We start from the raw sequence: 25,849 nt of genomic DNA on the forward strand, positions 1-25,849 counted from the left end.
TTTCAGATGAAATTAACATTTAATACTGTAGACTCTGAGTAAAGCACATTGCCCTCTATAAGTGGGTGGGCCTCATCCAATCAGTTGAAGGCCTGAATAAAACAAAAGACTGACCTCTCCTGAGCAAGAAGGAATTCTCCAGCAGACGACCACAGAATCAGCTCTTCCTCGGTCTCCAGCCCACTGACACATCTTGCACATTTGTACTTGCCAGCCTCCATGATCATGTGAGCCAATACCTTAAAATATATCTCTTTATACATACCCACACGTATCCTATTGCTTCTGCTTCTCCGAAGAACCCTGACTAATACACAAGGTCACCAGTGACTTCACCAAATCTGGAGGTCAATTCTCTAACTTTCACCAGCATTTGACACAATTAAATCATAGCCTCTTTCTTTAAACAAGTCCTGTGCTTCTGCTATCTGGTATATTTGAAAACTACTAAGAGAGTAGATCCTAAAAGTTCTCATCCTGGGCTTCCCTGGTGGCGCAGTGGTTGAGAGTCCGCCTGCCGATGCAGGGGACACGGGTTCGTGCCTCGGTCCGGGAGGATCCCACATGGGCCCGTGAGCCATGGCCGCTGAGCCTGCGCGTCCGGAGCCTGTGCTCTGCAACGGGAGAGGCCACAGCGGTGAGAGGCCTGCGTACTGCAAAAAAAAAAAAAAAAAAAAAAAAAATTCTCATCACAAGAAAAAAAAACATTTTTTGGTGTCTATATGAGGTGATGGATGTTAACTAAACTTATGGTGGTAATCATTTCTCAATATATGTAGGTCAAGTCATTACGCTGTATACCTTAAATTTACACAGTGCGTACATCAGTTATATCTCAATAAAACTAGAAGAGAAAAACGAATGTTCTGTGCTTGTGTCCAGGTATTCGTCTCTCCTGGTTTTCCCCTATGTCCCCAGCTACTCCTAAGTCTCTTTGTGGGGTCCCCTCCCCCGCCCCAGAGCTCAGCTCCCGACTCTGCTTTACCTACACTCCGTTTCTCTTTGTACCTCCAGAACCTGGTGCTGGCCCTTCTCCCACCATTGCAATTGGAGAAAAGATCAATAGAGGAAATAAAACACTAAAATAAAACATTTTCAAGGGCAAATGTCATCCAGTGCCTGTAAACTCAATTCTAAGGGGCTTCAAAGGAGCTCGAGGTGAGAGGCCTTCAGAATTCCAAAGGAAGGTTCTAGTGGTGGGATTTAAAGTACAGCATGGTCACACACTCCAAATCATTTCAGTTAACATCCCATACCATCCCAGGAAAAGAAGGTTTGCTCAGCAATTGGGATATGGAAACAACTCATGGGTTAATGTCTAAACAGACAAACTCATTCTCATTTTTTTTTCCTTTTAAGTATCATCATTCCTGAGCTTAACAGTCATACGGTGATGTCCAGAGTCATCTTAACTGGACTAGAAAATCCAGTGTGAACACAGGTTGTGTTTAAGAGCACGCTTCCTGGAGAGAAGTGAATGCAGGGACCTGTCTCTCCTTCCAGAAAGGATCTTCTGTGGAAGGTGGTGGTCCTTTCTTTCAGCTGTTCTATGAACAGGGTCCAGCACAGTAAGACACGGGAGGAAAGAAAAAGGAGCAGAAGTTTCTGGCTTGCTCCCTGGGCAAGGCCTCCTTGTTCAAAGAAGTGACTTTTAGTCAGTGATGTTTCAATTACAGTCTTTCATGGAGTGTCAAACAGCGAAAAAGAATTCTGTTTATAATATTTTTCTATGGAACTCTGGGGACAGGCAGCTGGGATTCCTAGCAGTCTGAGTTTCTAGGATTAGATCCAGCAGAAGAAAATAGAATGTGAGCAGGGACATCAAGGCTAGACTAATCATCATTAGTGCTGCAGAAAAACTTTCCATCAGGTAGAACATTCACTAACACTCGGTATAAATCTCTATCCCATGCTTCTATCTGCTTTGTACCAGTGTGCTGCTGGAGCTGGCCCTTACTGGCTCGTGACTGTTGACCACTGAACATTCAGGGATTTTGTGATCTCATTGTTAAGGTCAACCATCATTAAAAATTAAGTTATATAAACTTAGTTATATAAATGATATCAAAAGTAAAGGTAATAAATGCTCAAAATCCACTATTTCCTAATTATTGTAAAGCATTTTTTCATATCATGATTTGTTTCTGTTTGACCTGTGTGGCAAAAATGCTACTAAATGATGTATTACTATATATCTCTTCCTGACTCCTTGTTCAGTGACTTAGTGACTTCACATTAGTGTCTTGAAACTGACCATGAAATTAGCCATGGTGGGTGTATTTACACCAGGGAAATCGGCCAACACTTTTAAATCAGATCTTTGGTGGGGTAGGGGGGGAGCTAGTTGCTGAATTTTACCAACACCGCTCCCACATTTTCCATGTCCCTTCATTATGAACATTGGGCCCCTCCTTTGGACGTTAGCGCAACACTGCCTCCTCCAGGAAGGCTTCCCGGATCGCCCCCAGCCTACTATGACTCCTTGCGCTGAACTCCCATTGCCTTGGCTGCCTGTAAGCTTCAATGTGCTCTTGGCTAATAGTTGAAGGAAATATAACAAAGATTTTTACACGGCCATATACTTTTCTTCTACCCCTTTGTGTGCCCTTTGAGGGCAGAAACTGATACATAGTAGATGTTTAACAAATACTTGCTGAGTGGAAATCTCCATATAGAACTTCCTAGATAACATGACTGGGTCCCAGTTCCCAAGGAACTTCCATCCGAATGAGGAAAAGATGGATACTGACCAACTTAAACGCAAAAAGTTCTTTTCATGTGACAATTTAAATATTACCAGTTTGAAATGCAGTTGTCTCTAAACACTCATAAAGTCACTCTGATGCTCCCTCTGATGAGAGTGTGTGTTTTTTTGCTTGTTTTCTTTTTTTGTGTTTTGGCTGCGTTGGGTCTTCGTTGCTGTGCACGGGCTTTCTCTAGTTGCGGTGAGCGGGGGCTACTCTTCCTTGTGGTGTGCAGGCTTCTCATTGCAGTGGCTTCTCTTGTGGAACACAGGCTCTAGGCGTGCAGGCTTCAGTAGTTGCAGCACGCGGGCTCAGTAGTTGTGGCTCGCAGGCTTAGTTGCTCAACGGCATGTGGGATCTTCCCGGACCAGGGCTCAAACCCGTGTCCCTGCATTGGCAGGCGGATTCTTAACCACTGTGCCACGAGGGAAGTGCTGAGAGTGTGAGTGTGTTTTTTTTTTCTTCCCAAAGTGATTCTCGGTTCAGAACTTCATGGAGATAGACGTCAAGCTGATTTCTAAAAGATGGAGGGGAAAGGAAGACTCTGGGGAGGGGCTAATCTACTCCAGTCTAGTACCCTCACCCCAGCTAAGCAGCTTCCAAGAGGCTCTGTGACTCCGTGGCTGGAGGCTTCTCTCTGGGGCCAGGCTGCCTTGGTGGGTGCCCCGCACGCTGACACCTTGCGGGGGAGCAGCTGGTGGAGGAAGAGGCACAGGAGGAAAGCTGGCTGCATGAAGGGCAAACAACTCTGGGAAAAAAAGTGGCTCCAACCACAAGGGACATTTGGCATTTGCCAAGGAAGCCGCCATAGACAGGAGATCACAGCTGGTTTGACTTACAGATAACAAATCCAGTCCTGTTTCTTGCAGCTTCTTCTATCTGTAAACACAGACGTAGCTATCCACAGAGGCAGGTTCAAATTACCCTGGCGTTCCAGAGCTCAGCGTGGCGGCCTCGGGGCTGGGCTGCGGAGGAGTTACTGGATGGTTCTTCTCCCCGCCATCCCCCCACCAACTGTGGGTGATGCACTGGGGGGAGGGGACACAGCGATGGAGAAGGGAGACCCAGCTGGGGGAGATGGTTGGGGGCATGAGGGCCTGAATCTGATCAAGAGAGTAAGAGAGCCTCGGGAGTTAGAGAGCTTCCCTCTCCCGGGACCTTTTGGGAAAAGGAATTCTGGTGAGTTGCTCCGGCCCCAGCAGCATCCGAGCTGTTCCTTAAAGACGCTTGCTTTGACAGCTTCTTGAGATTCTGATCAGTGCCAAATGCATTCTGTAAATCCACTTACTGCCTTTGTTTGGCTTTTTCTTTCTTCCTCTCTTCCCCCCCATTTCTTTCTCTCTCTCTCCCCCCTCCCTGCACCCCCCTTTTTTTTTTGGTGGGGTGCAAGGAGGGATGGATATGACTTGACCTTTAGCCAAAATGACCCATTCTAGACAGGAGAAGCCAATCAACGTGGTGAGCGTCACAAGTGGCCAGACCTTGTTTCCTAAAATTACAAGCATGGGCTCCCCATGCCTGCTTCAAGAGAGCAGATCCCCATTCTCATCAAGTTCTGCTCCCAAGACAGTGGTGGATTTGGGGGCTGCACCTGTCCAGCTTCAGAGAGAGGAACTCTCTCCATTTTCCCCTTTCCCACTGGCCTCATTGTTCTCCAGGCCACAGACTTTTAGGAAAAGGTGTCACTTCGTTGGAAATTCACTTTGGGAACTCCTGCGTCCCTGATGTGGAACCTGGGAATTGTTTCAGGGTCCTGAAGGGCCTCGTCAGATCTCCCGCCCAGGTCAGTCCCGGCGGACTCCTGCACGCCCCCCAGGCTGGGACAGACCTTCCTCCTGGTGTGTGTCCCTCCTCCGGGTCTCTACAGGTGGCTTTACCCACTTGCACCCTCTCCGAGGCCACAAGCTGGCCTTGCTAATGCCCTAACAGCCTGGGACTCAGAGGGAAGCTGGGCTGAAACCCAGGGATCCTCCCCTGTTGTCTGGAGCTCCATCTGGTTGGGAGGTTTATCGCGGGCTGTTATCTCAGCGCTCCTCAAGGCAGCTTAAACCTATTAATTCCTTATCTTGTCATCACAGGCTAAATGAAAGCATCCTCCACTAGGCTGCCTCCCTTTGGAATAAAAATCTCTTACCCCCACGTACTTGGCCTCTGCGTGTTTCCAAGAACTCCTCCTCCAGCTTGGTCTAAAGAGCCCCCTGGGAATCTGCCTGGGAGAGGAAAACGCCTGGAGAAAACACAGACGGGCTGGCTCCCTGAATGGGCTGTCCCCTGGGCAGAGGCCCCAGCTCCTAAATGAGTCTCCTGGGCCTTGGAGGCCTGAGCATCGTCCATTCCAGTCTCAATACTGCAGCCAGGCGGACTTTTTCCAACATCAGGAGCTCCCCGCTCCCTCCCAGCCTTTTTTTTTGGCCACGCCCAGCGGCATGTGGGATCTTAATTCCCAGACCAGGGATGCGACCCGCGCCCCCTGCAGTGGAAGTGCGGAGTTTTAGCCACTGGACCGCCGGGGAAGTCCCGGAGCTCCGTTTTTAAACTGCAAAAAGATTGCAGGGGGCACACCCCCACCATAGTGGCCGGAAGTGCCGGATGAAGAAGGATGCGAGCGGGGTGGGTACCGGAGCTGGAAGGAGACAAGAGGGCTGAGACACGCATGACTGCGTTGTGCTGGGCGTCCCCGCGCAGTGATGCCCCAAACCCGGGAGGCCAGACGGGCAGGCCCGTCATCTACTTCTCTTGCCTCCTTCCTCAGAGCAGGTTGGAAGGTAAGGGGAGACAGCATGGTCCACCTCTCCGTGCTCAGAAGGAACAGAACCCCTCTGCGGGGCTGCATTCGGCGCCCCCATGCGTCAGGTTCAGAGACCAAAGGAAGAAGAAGAGTTTTCCTCTCCCAGATTCCTTTCTGGGCACGAGGACACGTTTTCTCCGAATCCCCTCAGCCGACTTCCCCTCGGGTCTCATTGCCCAGCTTTAGGTCCTGTAGCCCCCGAGGCTGCCACTGGCTGGTGGCGTGAAACAGCTGACCCGAGACCACGAAGGACCCACCCCTGGAGTGGGAGGGGGTGGATCCGTCGCGGCTCTTTTCCACTTGACCCAGAGCTCCTACAGGGCAGTCGTCCAGTCATGCTTTTCTCCTCACACCCTCTCTCGTCAAGGCCACCAGGGATGCCCACTGTCCTAAGGCCTCGTCCTTTTTGACCTACCAGCCAATCTCTTCACACTTGATCCCTCCCTCCATTCCGAAACCTTCCTCCACCCTCTCTTTCTCTCTCTCTTCCGCTCTCACCAGCCACTGCATCTCAGTTCCTTTGCTGGATCCCCCTCATCTTTCCAGCCCCTAAATGATGCAGAGTCCAGGACACGGTCCGCAAACCTCTTTTTCCTTATCTTCACTCTAATCCTCGGGTGAGCTCATCTGGTAACACGGCTTTAAATACCCTCTGACTGCTGGGACTTCCAAATATGTGTCTCTAACATGTGCCTCTCGCCTTAATTCCAGACCTAGATGTCCAACTGCTTCGTCAACATCCCCATTGGGTGTCTAATGGGCATCTCAAACCTTAATGGCCCAAACTCCACTCTACGTTCAAAATATGCTCAGAATCTGATCGCATCCTCCCTTTCCACCACTTCTGACTCCAAGCATCTTTCCCTTAATCTACTGCAAAAGCCACATCACTCTCTCTGCTTTTTCCCTCCCCTTCTACAGCCAAGTTTCCTACAGCAACCAGAGTGAGTCCTATAAGACAGAAATCAGATCATGTGGGTCCTTTGCTCAAAATCCTCCAAGGGCTTCTCATCTCACATAGAATTAAAGCCAAAATTGTTCCCAAAATTGTTAGAAAATTGCTCAGATTGTGGGCCTTCTAAGACCCCGCATAAGCAAGAAGGCTTGAAGGAGGTGAGGGTGGTGATGGTAAAGGAAGGAAGGAGGCCTGCCTCACAGACGTCTGGGTAGAGACATCTAGGGCAAGAGCTGTGAGGAGAGGATGCACATGGCATGTTTCAGGAAGAGACAGGACCCTGCTCTTCTCTCTGCCTTCCTTTCCAACCTCTCACCTGCAGTGGGTCGAGCAGTGTTCCCCCAAATTCATATCCACCCAGAACCTCAGTACGTGCCCTTATTTGGAAATAGGCAGATGTGATTAGCTAAGAATCAACATGGGATCATGCTGGGTTGGGGTGATCCTTAAACCCAATGGCTGGTGTCCTTCTAAGAGAAGAAGACTCCCAATGAGACAGAGAAGGTCATGTGAAAACAGAGCAGGGCAGAGGTTGGGTTACGCAGCCACAAGCCAAGGAATACACGGGCCCACACTTGCTGGAGGAAGAAACAAAGAAGGGTCCTTCCTTATAGCCTTCGGAGGAAGCGTGGCCCTGCTAATACATTGATTTCAGTCTTGTAGCCTCCAGAACTGTAAGAGGACCAATTTCTATTATTTTAAGCCACCAAGTTTTTGGTAATTTCTTATGGCAGCCCTCAGAAACTCACACAACTCTTCCTCCTTCATTTGGTTCCAGCCACATGGCTTTCCTCCAACTCTGCATCTGGTTACAGAAGACGCCAGCAGGATTGTATCAAAATGGCAGGAGTCCTGACCCGAGAGACTGTGACTCTGCCCACACCTCTTGACCTCTCATTTTCCTTGTGTATCAGACAAGACAATCTCTGCACTTCCTCCAGTTCTGAGAGCTGGGAATTCTCCTAATCAATGGTCCAGACCCAAATCCACACAGTGAGAGCAATTCTCCCTAGACAGCCTTGGGTTTGTCCAGAGCTGGGGGATCTGCCCCACATGTGTGCAATGGAAAAATTTCACCCTCATCAAGCACCTGAATGCTATAGGGAAGCTGCTTGAGCTGGACCAGCCCCTGGAAAGAAATCTGGTCCACGTTTCCTTAACAAAACTGTTCTGTACAATCCTGGACACATTCTCACTCTGGTATCAAGAGCTACTCTTTTTTTTTTTGCGGTACGCGGCCCTCTCACTGTTGTGGGCTCTCCCGTTGCAGAGCACAGGCTCCGGACGCGGAGGCTCAGCGGCCATGGCTCACGGGCCCAGCCGCTCTGCGGCATGTGGAATCTTCCCGGACCAGGGCACGAACCCGTGTCCCCTGCATCGGCAGGCGGACTCTTAACCACTGCGCCACCAGGAAAGCCCTCAAGAGCTACTCTTAATCAACATCTCTGAATGCAGATGGCTGGTCATGTTATGAACACTTACACGTGGCACCAGAAAATCCAGCAGCAAGCAAATGGACTCAGACACATGCTTGTTATCCACTTTATTTTCCAAGAACGAAGACTTCTGATGGAGGATCGGGTTTGGACATCCTTTAATCCTATGCACACCTCCTCCAGACACACTGCTAATGGTCACCTCGTGTATTCCAACAGCTTGTAATTAGTTTAGGGCAGGAGGTGGGGTAGGTGATCACAGCATTTTAGAGGTAGCAGAGAGATCCTCACATCTGCCCCTCTCTTTTCACCAGTGAGGTGTCAAGGCTCGGACTGCTGAGGTTATGTGCCCAGGTACATGAAGATGAGCTGGAGAGAGCCTGTCTCCACTCCCAGGAGCACCCCTCACACCCCAGGCTCAAGTGCGAGCTTCCCGCACGTTCTGCCAGCCTCAGAGTTCACGCTGGAAAGGCGTCTTCTGATCTGTGCCTTTTGCTTTTTGCTGTGGAGCCTTTTCTTCTCCCCACTGCTGGGGAAGCTGCCTGATTTTATTCTGCACGGAGCCACCTTATGGCTTTTAAACCACAGAAGTCAAGTTCACAAGATTCCTTTCCCGTTATTTATTTATTTTTTTTATGGCTCTTCAAAGACAGAAAACAACAACCATTTCCAATCTGATCCAAGACCACAGGATTGTTTTTAATTCCATTCATCAGTATCTCATTCACCCCAAGAGACTATGGGATGTTTCCATATTTGCATAATGGGCTCATCATTGTAAGCTCCACAGGGCCCTTTCTGACATGGTGGCAGTTATGTTTCCCTGCAAGCTTCCAAGTTTACTGTAGAGGCCAAAAGGGTCTCAGACACCCAGAAAACATACTTTTTATGTTTTTATAAACTCTATAAAATTGTAATTGGATCAAACTTTGCATTCAAAAGCACATTCTTCAGGAATATTTTATATGCACATAAAACATTGAGAAAATGTTAACATTATGATCTTAACTGTTTGCACATTGGAACCAGCTAAAAGTTAGGAAAATGCAATCCATCTGTTCTCTCCTTTGAAACTCGATTATTCCGAGAGCACAAAAGAGGACCTCGGGGGAGTTTGACACGGCCCTCTCCTGTTATCAGGTGACATACGGGTGGGCAGGGGAAGTGGTCTCACTGAGGGCAGCTGCTCCTTGACCTTCTCTCCAGACTAAGGCTTGGCCAATCCAGGAGCCTTGGCTATAAGGCTGCATCCTCTAACTGGCCGGGCAAAGAAAGGGATGTTCGTGTGGTCCCCATGGCCTCGGGTGCCTGAGGAGCTTCTGACAATCATTTTACCTGTCCTGGCTAGTTCCCCAGGGCCACGGGGGTAGGAAGCCCAGGTTCTGCTCTAGCCCTTGAGGCCTGTTTGTTCCAGACTCTCTGTTAGGTGTCATTACAAAGCGCTAGCGGCCTCATTAGTTGAAGCTGAGTGGGGGGTAGCAGAGATGAGGGAAGGGGCTGTTGGGGGGGATGAGGAAACCCTAAGAGCAACAGCTGACATTTCTTTCCCGGGGAGCCCTGCCCCCCAGCTCCCCTGGCTTATCTGTTAGCCAGAAAACGGGGCCCCTCATTATCACGTTTACAGACTGCCTGACACGCACAGGAGAAATTACCTGGGGAGGGAGGGTCAATGTTAGTAGAGAGGCTGGCTCCCACCTGGAGGCCCTGTCCCTGGAAGAACAAAGCCCATTCCTCCAGGGTCACACCCATGCGTGACGGGGACTGGCCCACCAGGACAATGCAGGCCAAAGGCAAGAGGATTTCTCCCTGGAGGATGGGGGTCTCAGGTGGGAAGTATCAGGCAGCATGAAGAAACTGCCGTGGAAGGGCCACCAGATCCAATTCGCCCTCAGCTAAAGGTGACCCACAGTCAGAGCTTACTGGACAGGGGTTTGGACTGTACTGGTGGAGAGGATATTCCTCCATCACTGATAAAACCTGAGCAGTAGTTCTCAACTTTCCATATGCCTAAGAATCACCTGGAAATCTGTTAAAATGCAGACTCCTGGACCCCAGTGCAGATCTACCGGGATCTCTGAGAGTAACGCCCAGGGATCTGCATTGTAACAAAGCCTGCAGGTATCTCGTGAATGACACATTCCGAGACTGCTAAAGAACAACGTTTAATAAAGATTTCACTCACCAAACCATCTCTGTTGAGTTCCTACCATGGAGACGGTACAGGAGCCAGCGGGGACGTCCGTGGGAGTGAGTGGCTGAAAGCAGGGGTCACTGGAGTGGAGGAGATCAGGGAACCAGGAGACCAGAGGGTGGGAGGACCACCGAGCTTGCGGTCAGGAGGGCGGGGTCGGTGAGGGAAACACACCATCGCCACCCCCCATCCCGCCCCGCGCGCACCCAGGTGCCGGCCCCAAGCAAGGCGGGGAAAGTGGGAACGCGCGGGAAGGGCTGTGATCACATCTGCGGGGACAGGGAAGGCCTCCCGGACAATATAGCACCTGAACGGGAGCTGAAGAGAGAGAAGTCAGCCCAGCAAAGGGCGTCCAGGGGAAAGGGCGCCAGGCAGGGAAGGTGACCTGTGTGGAGCTCCGGAAGCAGAGCCGGGCCGGGGACCTGAGTCCTGAACACGGTTCGGAATTGTTCATCCGTAGCATGGGCAGATGGGGGCCGTGAGAAGTGGGGCCGGGCGTGTTTGTAAAGAGCTCTTCTGACTCGGATTTTATGGAAGGGAACGTGGGAAGTCCCTGAAAAGACTAAGATCTTTCTAGCTTTGGTTTGGAGAGTGCGTTGGAGATCAAGCCTGAAGACAGAGCCCAGGGGGCTGTCGTAGTCATTTCTCTCCTCAAAGCCCAGTGAGATCCGTGCCCAAGGCCAGGTCACGTTGCTGATCTTCAGGAAAGGAGCCCCGTGTTCATGAGGTACCTCCTCTGGTTCACCAGGCACGTGGCCCACCGGCAGAAGCGCCTCCTACTGGTCTGTAGCTTCACACACGATGCAACTGGAAAGAAGTGGGGAAAGGAGATGCGTTTCCCTGGTGGAGGGATTCTTGGTGAAGGGTAAGGAAAATCCTGTGCAAAATGAGAATAAATATGTCGTTTCCCAGATGCAAGTTGCCTCTGAGAAGTTTCCAGAGGTCCCTAATCCATGGGAAGATCCTCAGACCTGCTACTTGTTGGGTTTCTGTGATTATCTGTGAATCAGAGGTTGACATGGATCCCGTGCCCCTGACCCTGCTCCATCCCATGACTGCTCAGACTCCCCTGGAATCATCTCACTAAGTTTCTCCCTCAGGGCTCCCACTCTAGAACTATGGATACCCCACCATTATTAGCATCCAAAATAGAAAATAAAAGGGCATTGAGGAATATTCCAGAGCTCACCCGTCACCCATCACCCCAGATGCACACACTTGGGTCTGCTCGCCCCCATGCAGTAAAGCCAATCTACTGACGCCCGGCTGTGCTGAAGGAAAGTGCAGCATGTGTTGTAAGGTCAAACAAGGAGTCCAGGCAGCTAGGGCTCAAAAGATCCAAACTCCCAGGTGGCTTTCAGGGAAAAGTTTTTAAAGACAGGGTGAGGGAGAGGATTGTAGGGTGTGTGATCAGCTCACGGACACTCTTCTGATTGGTTGGTGGTGAGATAACTGGGAGTTAAAGTCATCAACCTGCTGGTTTCAACCACAAGGTCTGGGGTCTCTGTGCTTGTGGGTAGCTTGCAATTAACTTCTTCCACTTGGTGGGGGTTTCAGTATCTGCAAAACAGCTCAAAGGACATGGCTCAGAGTATTATCTACAGCCCTTGAGGAGGAACTAAAGGCCCTTGACTTTGTTTAATGACTAAACTGTTATTATTTTGCCTTGCTTGACTGTTTTCCTTTGTTTCTGCATCTTCTCCCTTTTCTGATTAAATTTGTTCGTTGGAACTCAGGGAAGGCCTAGGAGGCTGAAGTTTTTCTACAAACAAGAAGCAGGTGGAGGACATGGGGAGGGGGTGTCTGCCCTGAAAAGGCCCCATAGGGTCCTGCTCGGTTACACACACAAGTAGCCAAGCAGACTGTTTACCCCCTGCCCTTAGAAGCCATCTCCAGCTTGAGGCAGTGGACACTGCACACTGCTGCCCCTGCCCACAGGCCGGCTGAACAGGCAAAGGTGTTTCCTGCTACGGGTTGGCATGGCCAGGCTGGGTTTTCTACCCCTCCATTCACCACCCATCTTACTTCTCCCCATCCGCCCCAGCTCCCCATGGCCGCAGAACCACACACACACCTTCTGATCTGTCTGCGGGTCAAAGAGAGCAGGAGTCAGAGCTCACCTCTTCCTGCTCTTCCAGCCGCACTTCCCAAGGCTTCAGCAAACACCAGGCAGATGGTGGAAGACCAGCCCTTGGGCTCTGAAGTCAGCTAAACCCGGGTCCAAATCCTCCTCTCCACCTGCAGCTCTGTGACCTCAAGCAAGGCGCTTCATCTCTCTGGCCTCAGTTTCTCCATCTGTAGCATGAGGATAATAGCTGTAACCACCTTTGGCCTGTTATGACAATGAAATTAGATGAAGCTAGAAAAAAAATGTGAGAATTTCCATAAGTCATTAACTCTGTAAACCTATGCTTCCTCATTCAAGAAACAGAGAAATAGGACTTCCCTGGTGGTTAAGCATCTGCCTGCCAATGCAGGGGACACAGGTTCGATCCCTGGTCTGGGAAGATCCCGCATGCCGCAGAGCAACTAAGCCCGTGAGCCACAACTACTGAGCCTGCGCTCTAGAGCCCACGTGCCACAACTACTGAGCCCACACACAAAAACTACTGAAGCCTGCGTGCCCCAGAGTCCATGCACTGCAACTACTGAGTCCATGTGCCACAACTACTGAAGCCCGCACACTCTAGGGCCCGTGTGCCACAACTACTTAGCCAGTGTGCTACAACTACGGAAGCCCGCACGCTGCAACGACAGAAGACCGCATGCCTAGAGCCCATGCTCTACAGCAAGAGAAGCCACCGCGATGAGAAGCCCATGCACCACAACAAAGAGTAGCCCCCGCTTGCCGCAAGTAGAGAAAGCCTGCACGCAGCAGCGAAGACCCAATGCAGCCAAAAATAAATAAATAAATAATTTTTTTAAAAAAAAGAAACAGAGATGTATACTCAGCTATTCTATTTCATTGGTTTGTGGAGAACAAACAGATAATATATGTAGAAGTACACTCTATATGATTATATATATATGTAACTGTTATTTATCACATTCCTGTCTGTACATTACAGGTATTGTAATGTACATTACATTGTAATGCATCTATATTACAGTGCTGTGTAATACAAAGAAAATGAGTCTCTAAATTATAGGAGTATTTAATCCAAAATAAAACTCATTGAGGGGCTTCCCTGGTGGCGCAGTGGTTGAGGGTCCGCCTGCCGATGCGGAGGACGTGGGTTCGTGCCCCGGTCTGGGAGGATCCCGCATGCTGCGGAGCGGCTGGGCCCGTGAGCCGTGGCCGCTGAGCCTGCGCGTCCGGAGCCTGTGTTCCACAGCGGGAGAGGCCACAACAGTGAGAGGCCCGCGTACCGCAAAAAAAAAAAAAAAAAAAAAACTCATTGAGAGCAAAAATAGGCTTTAAAATGGTAATACTAAATAGCACTTTCTAGATCTCAAAGGAATTTTCCTGTGCATTTCATCAATTAAAAGATAGCAGGGGCTTTCCTGGTGGCGCAGTGGTTGAGAGTCCACCTGCCGATGCAGGGGACGCGGGTTCGTGCCCCGGTCTGGGAAGATCCCATATGCCGCGGAGCGGCTGGGCCCGTGAGCCATGGCCGCTGGGAATGCGCGTCTGGAGCCTGCGCGTCCGGAGCCTGTGCTCCGCAACGGGAGAGGCCACAACAGTGAGAGGCCCGCGTATCACAAAAAAAATTTAAAAAAACAAGATAGCAGGACACAGTGGCATAAAGTCACAGAGACCTGGATCTAAATTATTGTTTTACTGCTTATTTGTTTTGTAACCTTGGGCAAGTTAGCTAATCTCCCTGAACTGAAATTTCTTTTTCTATAACATGATTAGGATAATACCTACCTCACAGAGTTATTAGCAGAGCTAAGACTAGAGTGAGGTGAGCAGCACACTTGTCTCAGGCACAAAATTTAAAGGGGCACCAAAAAGCTCAACAATCAGGTAAATAATATTTTAAAAATCAAAATTAATGCAAAGAGATGCACATGACAAAATAGGGGCAGGATTACTGATGTTGCCTTTTGCTTTACATTCCAGCACAGTTCAGCACAGTCATGCGTGTAAGTAAATTCATAATAAGCTGAAGGAGGTACTAGAATAAACACCTAGAATAAGGCGTGTCACCTAGTAAGGACTCATGAGTTTTTGATGCAGGAAGAAATGAATGAATGAACGATTATGTCATGTCTCTGAGCTTCAGAATCGCTACAAGAGCAAGAATGATGAACATAAAGCCCACGTTATAGAGTGAGAGATTTAATAACGTAGAGAGTTTTGTTTTATCTGTGAAACACTTCCACACGCTCCCGTCTTTCCAGCCTCGTAATGAGGTACCGATGAGGTACCTCGTAACGTACCTCACGTGTGCATTTCACACATGAGGAACTGAGTAGGTTAAGTGAGGCCAGTGATGAGCCAGAACGCACAACCTCTTACTCCTAATGTCGTGCTCCTTCCAACACGCTCCACTTTGCCTGTTTAGATCTCACGGGCCCTGTAAAATTGTGGCTCTGGTTGACAAGACTGAGGATGCTGAGTCTGACCTCTGGCCATGCCCTCTGGCCTCCCACTGTCCACAGCTCAGTGTCTGGACAGGCAATTCCACAGGCCTTCTTCCTGTGTCCTCACTTGACTCCAGTTGTGGCATCCTGCCTGGGCTGAAAAAACGTATGGAGAATGTGAGATGTGGGACAAGTTGCAGTTACTCTTTCTGGGGAAGGAGTAAGAACTGGTAGGAGGTTAAAAAAATCGGGGGCTCCTGGGGAGACGGGCTGTCACCTTGTGAGAAGATGCTGTGATTCATGGACCCTGGAGGGAAGCTGACACTGATAGGGTAACAAGAACACGGACTACTTCATGTGGGACTGCCAAGCTCAGGTTTACTGTGAACCTGATAAAACAGAGTGAGGACTCTTCTTCTTATCAAAATATGTGCTCCTGGGTCACAGTAAATGGCACGGAAAAGCTTATGACCAGAAATCACACGGCTCTTTCCAGCCCACGCCACCCGTTGTGCCTCTTCCTGGGACAATCACTTTTAAAGTTCCTGGTTTCTTCTGTTTTTTTCTTATAAAGCTAAAGAGAATGCTTCATTAAGACCATGATATCTCACTGTATCAACTGTTAACTATTGAAGACCCATTGGACCCACGTGAATGAGGAGGCTTTCACTCTTGTACTCAATGTGGGATATGTACACTATGATTTTTACTCTTATTGTTTTCCTTTGTGTCCGTAAATAATATAAACATCTGTTTCTTATTCCATCAACTCTCATGGTATCCCTTGCCTTGATGCTTGTGACGTGAGGGCATGAGTACCCACCCTCCCCAGGCTCGTCCACGTCTCACCTTCGGTCAGATAACTCTGTCTCGAATTGACAGACAGGGCTGCCCCATCTGCCCAGAAGCCACACCCTCATCTACCATGCTTCGTTAACTCAAAAATCTGAAAACCAGCAGCATTTACGTCAATATTGCTAGGTACATAGTGTTCAATCATGGACCAATAAATATGCCACCTGCAGAGGAATATAAAGACGAAAAAGACAGTCCCTGTTCTCCAGGTGATCACAATCTGGTGATGAGGACAGAGCCTTTCTGCTACATCATAAGGTCCCCAGCTGCAAGAAAAATACATTGCAGTGTCCACCTGAGACACTCAGGAAGCTATCTTGATTTTTAGCTAAATTTGTTGCCCCTCCCTATGCACGCATGTCAGAATTTGGAATCGTATTCACGTGTGTAACAAATATCAGTTGAGTACATATCATGGGTCAGGCACTCAACCAGGTGCTGGGGCTGCAGAGCCTACGGAAGGAAAACAAAAACAAACATGGCTCTGTTCTTACTTAGTGCAGGAGACATATATAAACAAATAATTACACAACAAATCTCTAAATATAATACATAGTACATCGTACAGAACGGTATAGCGTAGTATGTGGACATCTTAAATAAAGTTATAAATCATGATAAAAGGTCATGAAGGAAAGGAACAGACCTTACAAGAAAGTCTTGCTGAATAGGAGTTTCATAAAACTAGTGGATAAATTTTTCTAAGCTCTGGGGACTACATATCATGGGAATTTTCTGTTCCTTGAAAGTTTGCAAGAACTCACCCTTCTGAAGCATTAACAGATTTATACTTCTACCAGCCCGTCTCCATGCACTGCCCCAACTCTGAATATTGTGATTTTTTTTTTTTTTTTTGCGGTACGCGGGCCTCTCACTGTTGTGGCCTCTCCCGTTGCGGAGCACAGGCTCCGGACGCGCAGGCTCAGTGGCCATGGCTCACGGGCACAGCCGCTCCGCGGCATGTGGGATCCTCCTGGACCGGGACACGAATCCGTGTCCCCTGCATCGGCAGACGGACTCTCAACCACTGCGCCACCAGGGAAGCCCCAATATTGTGCTTTTTAATCATTACCAACTAAGGGGCAAAAATAATGGTAATCACAATTTTATTTTTTATTTTATTCGACAACATTCATTCAAAAAATATAGAATGCTACAGAGGCATTATGCTACATTTGGGGGGATAAAATGATCATCAGAATTGGTCTGGTACCTGCTTTTATGGATCATACCATCTGGTGGCCTTTGTATGTTTTAAAAAGTTATGACATTTTCTTCATAAGTTTCTAGGCTATTCATTGCACTTTGTTTCTTGGAGGAGCATTTCCTTTTTTTTTTTTTTTACATACATACACATAGGAAACTCATGCATATAAGAACCGTGTTCTCACTTCGACATGTTGCCATGGAACCTTAGATGATTTTACAAAATTAGGAAAATAATACACGCCAGTTTTCCTTGACCTTTCCCTGGCTCCCTCCCCCACCTTCTCAGCATCTTGTGTCCCATTCTCTATACGCCCCAGAGAAGCCAAGTTCAAAAACTTACGGGTATTCTTCCATATTTCTCTCCATAATCAGATAATCCTACACAAACACACACACACACGCCCACAAGCACATACATACACGCAGGACTTTTATCTGGTATCATTTGTTTATATGCACTTTTCTCCATCTTGCATTACTCACTCAGAAATTTCCTCAGGGAAATCACTCCAAGTCATCTGGTGTGGCTCTCTCTCTCTCTTTTTCTTAATGGTTGCACAATATTTCATGGTGTGGGTATATCATTATTTACTCAACCATTTTCCTACTGACAAGGAATTCACATTTTTTCCCAATTCTTGGCCACTACAAACAATGCTGCAATAAACGTGTATGTGCTCATAAATTGTGTCCATTTGTTTTCATGCAATAAATTCCTGGAAGCATAATGCTGATTCTCAAAGGGTATAAGATATTTTAAATTTTAATAGTTGTTCCCAGTTGCTTTCCAAAAGAGATGTAAAACTTCGCATTTTATAAGCATGTCTTTCACACACACCCCTGAGAACAGGAAGTCTGAGTTCGTTTTAATTTTCCTAGTCTAATAGGTGTTAACTGATACTTTATTGTTGCTTTACTTTGCATTTCCCTGATTAGTAATGAATCAAAGCATCTTTTCATACAGACTTTTACTATTTGTTTTGTAAATTGTCTATTCAAATATACTGCCTGGTTTTCTCTTGTTTGGTATGTCTTTCATCAATTTGTCAGAGTTCTTTGTATGTTATAGAAACTAACTCTTTGACATCTGCATTACAAATACTATTAACCTATGGACTTTGTATAGGGAAGTGTGTTCTATACAAAAACTTTAAATTATTATGTAGCCAAATAAGTCTTATTTTATTACTTCTGGGTTTCTGATCTTGGTTGGTAGAATCTCCCTAAATCCTGTAGTCTATGTTTTTTTTTGCAAAATTTAAATTTGTTCTTTTACATTTGTCTTACTTTTTTTTTTATCCATCTGGAATTATTTTTGTGTTTGATACAAGAACGGGGTCCATTTTTTCCTTCCAAATGGATATCCAGTTATGCCAGCACCAACTATTAAAGAGCCCATTATTTTCCCTCTGAATTGAACCAGCACCAAACTTATCTTATGTTAAATTGTCATTTGTTCTGACATCTAATTCTGGATTGTTAATTCTGTTCCAATGACCCACTTGTCTATCCCTATATATACACCATATTGGTTTATTACAGAGGTTTTATTGTGTATGTTACATATGAAGCAAGTTCTCATTGGTCTCCTTTCTCATAATATTCTTAATTATTCTTGAACATTCTACCATATGAAATTTAAGATTTTTTCATCCAGTTCTAAAAAAAAAATCAAAAATTGAAATTGCAATAATTAACATATCAATTTGGGAGGGTTATCATTTTCATTATAGTATCCTCATATCCAAGAACATAATGTGCTTATTCAGATCTAATGTCTTTTAGTAAGAAATTTTTACATAGACTCTGGTCTTACTGTTAAATAAATTTGTCACTATTTTAAAGTATATAATCTTTCTACTTTCATTACTGTGTGCTTATTGTTAAGTAATGAAAAATCTAGTTCTTCATAAAGTTATTTTTCACCCAAATTCACTTACTAAATCCAGTAGGTTTTTACCCAATATTCCTTGGGTTTTCACAGTGTAAAATTTTATTAGTAGCAAGAAGAGATGGTTTTATCTATTCTGTTCTAATACTTGTGCCTGTTATTTAATTTTCTTGCCTTATTACATTTGCTAAAATCTCCAAAATAACATTAAATAATAATACTGATTGAAGGCATCCTTCTCTCTAGTTTTTTATTGTTCTTGAAATTGTCTCAGTGTCTTCACTTTAGGGTAATATTTGCTGTTGGATTTTAGTAGTCTTAAGATTTAAGAGTTTCCTCTTAAATAAGAATACTATTTTTATTAATAATGACTGATAAATTTAATCCAATACCTTTTTGGCATTTACTGATATATTCAGATGGTTTTTGTCTTTTAATTTGATATGAGTTAATTTGCTGTTCTGCTTTTTTTGTTTTTAGTTTTCTGTTTTAGTAATTCTCCTTTTCTTTGTTTCTAGATAGTAATTTCTTTTTAAATTTTCTCTTTGATTCTGGTGTTATCTAGGACTGTTTCTTGTTTCCAAATAGTTAACATTTGTTAGTCTCCTTTAACTTGTTTGTTTCTAATTTTATTGGCTTGTGACTAGAAAATAAAAGTGTCCTATAGGGGAGCACCATTCTGCTTTCTAGATGGGATGCTACCCTACTCATGAATTGTTAATAAAGCCAATTAGCTCGTCAAAGAATAAAGGGTCCTATAAAAGTTCTACTGTTTTTATTTTGGTCAATTTTTATGTAGGTTTTATGACATGTAAAAAGTAATGTATGGGAAACAACATGTGTCCATTGATGGATGAATGGATAAAGAATAAATATATATGTATAATAGAATATTATTCAGTCATAGAAATGGAAATCCTGCCATGTGCCACAACATGAATGGACCTTGAAGGCATTATGGTAAGTGGAATAAGGCAGATAGATAAAAATAGGTATGGGTGGTGAGGAATGTGCAAAATGGGTGAAGGAGGTCAAAAGATACAAACATCCAGTTATGAAAGAAATAAGTCCTGGGGATATAACGTACAGCATACTTACTATAGTTAATACTGTATTGTATATTTGAAACTTACTAGGAGAGTAAATCTTAAAGTTCTCACCACAGGAAAAAAATTGTAACTATGTGTGTTGATGGATACTAACTAGACTTACTGTAGTGATCACTTCACGGTATATATGTATATCAAATCATTACGTGTACACCTGAAACTGTTGTATGTCATTATATCTGAGTGAAAAATATTGCAGCAACATAATGGACCAAGAGATTATTATATTAAGTGAAGTAAGTCATACAGAGAAAGATAAATATCATATAATATCACTTATATGTGGAATCTAAAAAAAATGATATAAATGAACTTATTTACAAAATAGAAACAGACTCACAGACATAGAAAACAAACTTAGGTTACCAAAGCGAAAAAGAGGGGGGAGGGATAAATCAGGAGTTAAGAGTAACAGATACACACTACTATGTATAAAATAGGTAAGCAACAAGGACCTATTGTATAGCACAGGGAACTATATTCAATATCTTGTAATAGCCTATAATGGAAAAGAATCTGAACAAGAATATACATATATATATATATGAATTACTTTTCTGTACACCTGAAACTAACACGACATTGTAAATCTACTATACTTCAATTTAATATATATATAATGTATGTTCTTTATTTAAAAAATTCAAGGTTCTGTGTTGATCGTATCAAGGTGATTAATGTTATTAGTCAGTTCCTCTATGTTCTTTTAAAATCTACTACTTAGATTTGAATTCATGAGAGACAAATATGGATGCCCTGCAGGCTCATTTTCTTCTCCCTCAAAAGGGCTGCCTCAACTGGGCTGAGCCAGTCTGCTGAGAGACAGGTGGCTGTCATCATTCCTGGCAGGAGAGATTGTGCCCAGAGCCCTCCCCGTGTAGACCCCTAACACTGATCTCCGTCCCAGAAGATCCCTAGATGCAGTTCTAGTTACTTGGAAAAACCAGGTTCCCTAGCCTCTCTCCGGCTAACCCATAAATATATAATGTGGTATGAAGGTGTGCTTGTTCTTTCCTGGAGTGCTCTGGGATGGCCCACTGACGATGCTGCACCAGCTATCTGGACCCAGCCTATGCTGTGGAATAATGAGAATTCAGGGCAGCCCTCTCTCTGCTACTTTCCAGCTTGTAAGTTTTTTCCCAGTTAATCCTACGTCATCTGCAGCATATGGCACTGGTGATGTGGGCTCACGTCTTGAGCTGGTCCAGCTGCACTGTTGCAATGGCTCTCTAAAGCATAGACTGGACTATGGTCAAGGGGGCAGAGGTGCTGGGACTGCCTTGGCAGAATATTGAGGATAGAGCCAGAAGGCCCGTGGAGATGGGCATGTCAGGATAGATTTCTTACGTGACACCAAAGAACTTACCTCTTGACTGCATTCCCTGGGAAGACCCAGAGGATACTCTCTTTCTACGAAAACTTTCAATTAAATAACATTTCTTCAGTTAAAAAAAAAAAAATCACTGGTGAGGGCTTCCCTGGTGGCGCAGTGGTTAAGAATCCGCCTGCTGGGCCTCCCTGGCGGCGCAGGGGTTGAGAGTCCGCCTGCCGATGCAGGGGACACGGGTTCGTGCCCCAGTCCAGAAAGATCCCACATGCCATGGAGCGGCTGGGCCCGTGAGCCATGGCCGCTGGGCCTGCGCGTCCGGAGCCTGTGCTCCGCAACGGGAGACACCACAACAGTGAGAGGCCCGCGTACCGCTAAAAAAAAAAAAAAAAAAAAAGAATCCGCCTGCCAGTGCAGGGGACATGGGTTCAAGCCCTGGTCCAGGAAGATTCCACATGCTGTGGAGCAACTAAGCCCATGCGCCACAACTACAGAGCATGTGCTCTAGAGCCCACAAGCCACAACTACGGAGCCCACGTACCACATCACTGAAGCCCGTGCTCTAGAGCCTGTGTCCCGTGGCAAGAGAAGCCAGCACAGTGAGAAGCCCACGCACCGCAATGAAGACCCAACACAGCTAAAAATAATAAATAAATAAAAATTAAATTAATTTTTTAAAAAATCACAGGTGAAAAGAACAATGGCCTCTTTTGTAGACCTAGATCCACAGTAGATAATGCCTCCATGGAACTAGGGTCCCTGGTAAAAATAGAGATGGTGGGATCCTGAAATGACGGAGGCCAGATGGTGGACATGATGGTCAACAAGGCTGGAGTGGCAACAAGGTGGCTTGACCCAAAGGAATCTATGGCAAAAGCAAAGAGACCATGGTGTTCCTGGGGCAAGAAATATGAGTAGTCAACTTGAGTGTTACTTGTCTTGTATAAGCAAGCAAACAAACAGACAGACAGACAAAAACCCAGGAGTTGACACCAGCTGCCACAGTATAAAAATTCAATCCCATACCAGTTCTCATATCCAAGCCAGTTAATTGACACAGAGACCAGCGAGTCAAGGAAGTACCTGCCGTGGCATCCCAATGCATTTCCTATGCATTTCCCCAATCTCTACTCCCAAGGACCTGTGGCCACTTATGAGAGTATCTGGATATTGAGGAAAGGACAACCAAATCTTTAGCGGGCAAGTAAACACAGCATCTGAGCCAACTCTGACATCAGGGACCCGAAATACCATCACAGCCTCCCATTCAGAATGGGAGCTTCTGAAGGTCAGATGATAAAGGGAACCCCAACCCAGGGTCATATCACAGGGACTCATGGTTATTTCCTCAGCCGCTGAGTGCATAAATGGGAAGAGTTTATTCAAAGCTGGCAAGGCCCTCACGCTCCTTATGTCTCCAGTGGTGTAAGAGCCATTTTGGTAAGAAGGACCAAGGAGAAGTTCCTGAAACTGCTCCCATTCCCACCAGGAATGTAAATCAGAGGCAAAAGTTCATGTCAGGAGGAACTGCAGAGATTGGCATCACCACCAAAGACTTCTGCAGAAAGGTGGTTGCCTTCCTGCTCTGTTTCATTTATTCATATGGCCTCTAAGGAAATCAGATGGGGCTTCCCTGGTAGCACAGTGGTTAAGAATCCACCTGCCAATGCAGGAGACGCAGGTTCGATCCCTGGTCCGGGAAGATCCCACATGCTGCAGAGCAACTAAGCCCGCGAGCCACAACTACTGAACCCGTGTGCCACAACTACTGAGCTCTTATGCCACAACTACTGAAGCCCACGCTCCTACAGCCCATGCTCTGCAACAAGAGAAGCCACCAAAATGAGAAGCCCGCACACCGCAACGAAGAGTAGCCCCTGCTCGATGCAACTAGAGAAAGCCGGTGTGCAGCAATGAAGACACAATGTAGCCAAATAAAGAAAGAAAGAGAGAAATCAGATGGATTAAGGCAGGTGACAAAGCACTGCTGTAAACTTAATCAAGTAATAGACTCAACTAAACCTTCTGGTGTGATATCTTTATTGGAACAGATTAATACAACCTCTGGCACTTGACTTAGCAAATGCAATCTTTTAAACCCTAGCCGTAAAACAGATCAAAAGTGATTTGCTTTCACATCGGGACGATGGCAACATACATGCGCTATCATTGCCCAAAGGATCATTAACTCTGTGGCTTTCTGTCATAGTAATGTTGCAGAGCAAGCCAGAATGAGCTTCCATAGGAGGCAACATTTTGTCCTAAAGCATCCCTCAGGAAATAGGAGGTTGCCTTACATTCAGCTCCTTACAAATTCCCAAATATTACCTGGTGTGTCTCAGTGACTTTATTTTGAATAACAAAATACTGCTTAGGGACAGCACGTGAGCCAGAAGAGACCCATTAATGCTGGGTTTGGATGTCTAGAGGTCAATTGATAGGATCAGTTAGAAAGAAAGAAACAAACAAAAAATTAGCACCCTTTTAGTAATTATAATTACATTATAATAATTACATACATGTGTGTGTTCTGTCATTCTTCACTAAAATATAAGCTCCAAGAAGACAGGACATTTGATCACCTGCATATCCCTGCACTTAGAACAGTGCCTGGCACATAGAAAATTAAAAATATTTGTGGAATAAATAAATAAAGTTCTGGGACATGAACTCACAGTTGTAAATTTTGGAAGTTGATAAGCTTCTAAAGATCAGTTTTAAAGCGAGAGAAATAGAACCTTTTTTTAGACAAAAACTGTTCGTGGATGTTCATAGGAGATTTATTTATAAAAGCTAAAAATGAGAAACCCAGATGTCCTACAATGCGTGAATGGCTAAATGAACTGTGATTAATCCATACTACAGAATACAGCTCAACAGTAAAAAGGAATAAACTACGGATACAGATAATAATTTGGATGAATCGCAAAGGAATTATGCTGAGTGAACAAAATGCCAATCCCAAAAGCTTACATACTGTATGGTTCCATTTGTATAACATTCTTGGAATGACCAAATTATAGAAATCGAGACCAGGTGAATGGTTGCCAAAGTTAGGGACAGGCTAGGGTGGGATGTGTGGTGGATGTGGCTCTGAAAGAGCGACAGAAGAGACACGTATGTGATGCAACTGTTCTGTAGCTTGACTGTGATGATGGACACACAAACCGACATATGAAATAAAATTGCACAGAGCTAAACACACACATACACGTAAGAGTACGTGCAAAACTGTGGAGGTCAGAATAATATTAGTAGATGTGTCAGTGTCGATTTTCTGACTGTAATACTGTTGTAGTTTTGCAAAATGCTACCCTTGGAGGAAACTGGGTAAAGGGACATAGGACCCCTATCACTTCTGAAAACTTCATGTGACTGTACAATTATCTCAAATATTAAAAATTTAATACAAAAAAATATAACGAATAGTTAGGCGGTGGTGATCACAAATATATGTGTCAAGGACGTCTGCTATACAATTTTATTTTAACATCTTTATTGGGGTATAATTGCTTTACAATGGTGTGTTAGTTTCTTCTCTATAACAAAGTGAATCAGCTATACATATACATATATCCCCATATCTCGTCCCTCTTGCGTCTCCCTCCCACCCTCCCTATCCTACCCCTCTAGGTGGTCACAAAGCACCGAGCTGATCTCCCTGTGCTATGCAGCTGCTCCCCACTACCTATCTATTTTACGTTTGGTAGTGTATATATGTCCATGCCACTCTCTCACTTCGTCCCAGCTTACCCTTCCCCCTCCCTTTGTTCCTCAAGTCCATTTTCTACATCTGCATCTTTATTCCCATCCTGCCCCTAGGTTCTTCAGAACCATTTATTTTTTTTCAGATCCCATATATATGTGTTAGCGTATGGTATTTGTTTTTCTCTTTCTGACTTACTTCACTCTGTATGACAGTCTCTAGGTCCATCCACCTCACTATAAATAACTCAATTTCGTTTCTTTTTATGACTGAGTAACATTCCATTGTATATATGTGCCACATCTTCTTTATCCATTCATCTGTCAATGGACACTTAGGTTGCTTCCATGTCGTGGCTATTGTAAACAGAGCTTCAGTGAACATTGTGGCACACATCTGCTATACTATTATGTGAATGGGAAACTGTAGCCTGGATAAAATTTCCAGGAACAGCTTCAAACAAAGGTACAATATTTCAAACAACATAATGAAAGTAAGGTGATGTGCTCCTATAAACTGTGTTATATAATCACTCTGGTTGATGACAATGCCATTAAATTAAATATACTTGTAAAACTTTATAAAATTATTTCTTACAATGTGAAAATTGAATAAGGTACTACTTTTGAATTAATGTGTTAGCTAATATGTAAGATTGCAAATGTGTAAAACTAAATAAACTGTTACAGGTAGACATGTGACTATTTCATTTACTCCTAGAGTATTCAAGTGTTTCGAGATCTTTTTATTGATCAAATGAGAATATTGCCTTCTGTTCCAGATGACCTATATACTTAAATATATAGAATCTTGTTGCTGTGAAAAATTAGGTTCAGAGGAATTGTGTTTTATACCACAAGGTATTATAGTGGCAAAGCCAGGACTGGAACCCAGATCAGCTTGACTCTAGACATGGAAGGATTCTTATGGGCCTAAACCTCCAAAACCTGATCATGACACTCCTTCAGTGACATCATCCCTCAGTGACATCATCCCTCAGTGACATCATCCTTCAGTGACATCATCCCTCAATGACATCATCCCTCAGACCTCATCCCTCAGTGACAACCCAGACTTGCTCCCTCCTCTTCATTTATCAACCAACAAT

General features: G+C 45.3%; 1 long non-coding RNA gene across 1 annotated transcript; it reads left to right on the top strand.

The window, feature by feature from the left end:
* The first annotated feature begins 3,722 nt into the window (after window positions 1-3,722).
* LOC117310050 (uncharacterized) lies at window positions 3,723-4,882 on the top strand. The gene is made up of 3 exons (XR_004524318.1): window positions 3,723-3,923; window positions 4,403-4,527; window positions 4,823-4,882. It is a non-coding gene; the product is annotated as an uncharacterized lncRNA (long non-coding RNA).
* Window positions 4,883-25,849: the final 20,967 nt, after the last annotated feature.

Source organism: Tursiops truncatus, chromosome 21 (genome assembly GCF_011762595.2).
Source record: "Tursiops truncatus isolate mTurTru1 chromosome 21, mTurTru1.mat.Y, whole genome shotgun sequence".
NCBI classification, from domain to species: domain Eukaryota; kingdom Metazoa; phylum Chordata; class Mammalia; order Artiodactyla; family Delphinidae; genus Tursiops; species Tursiops truncatus.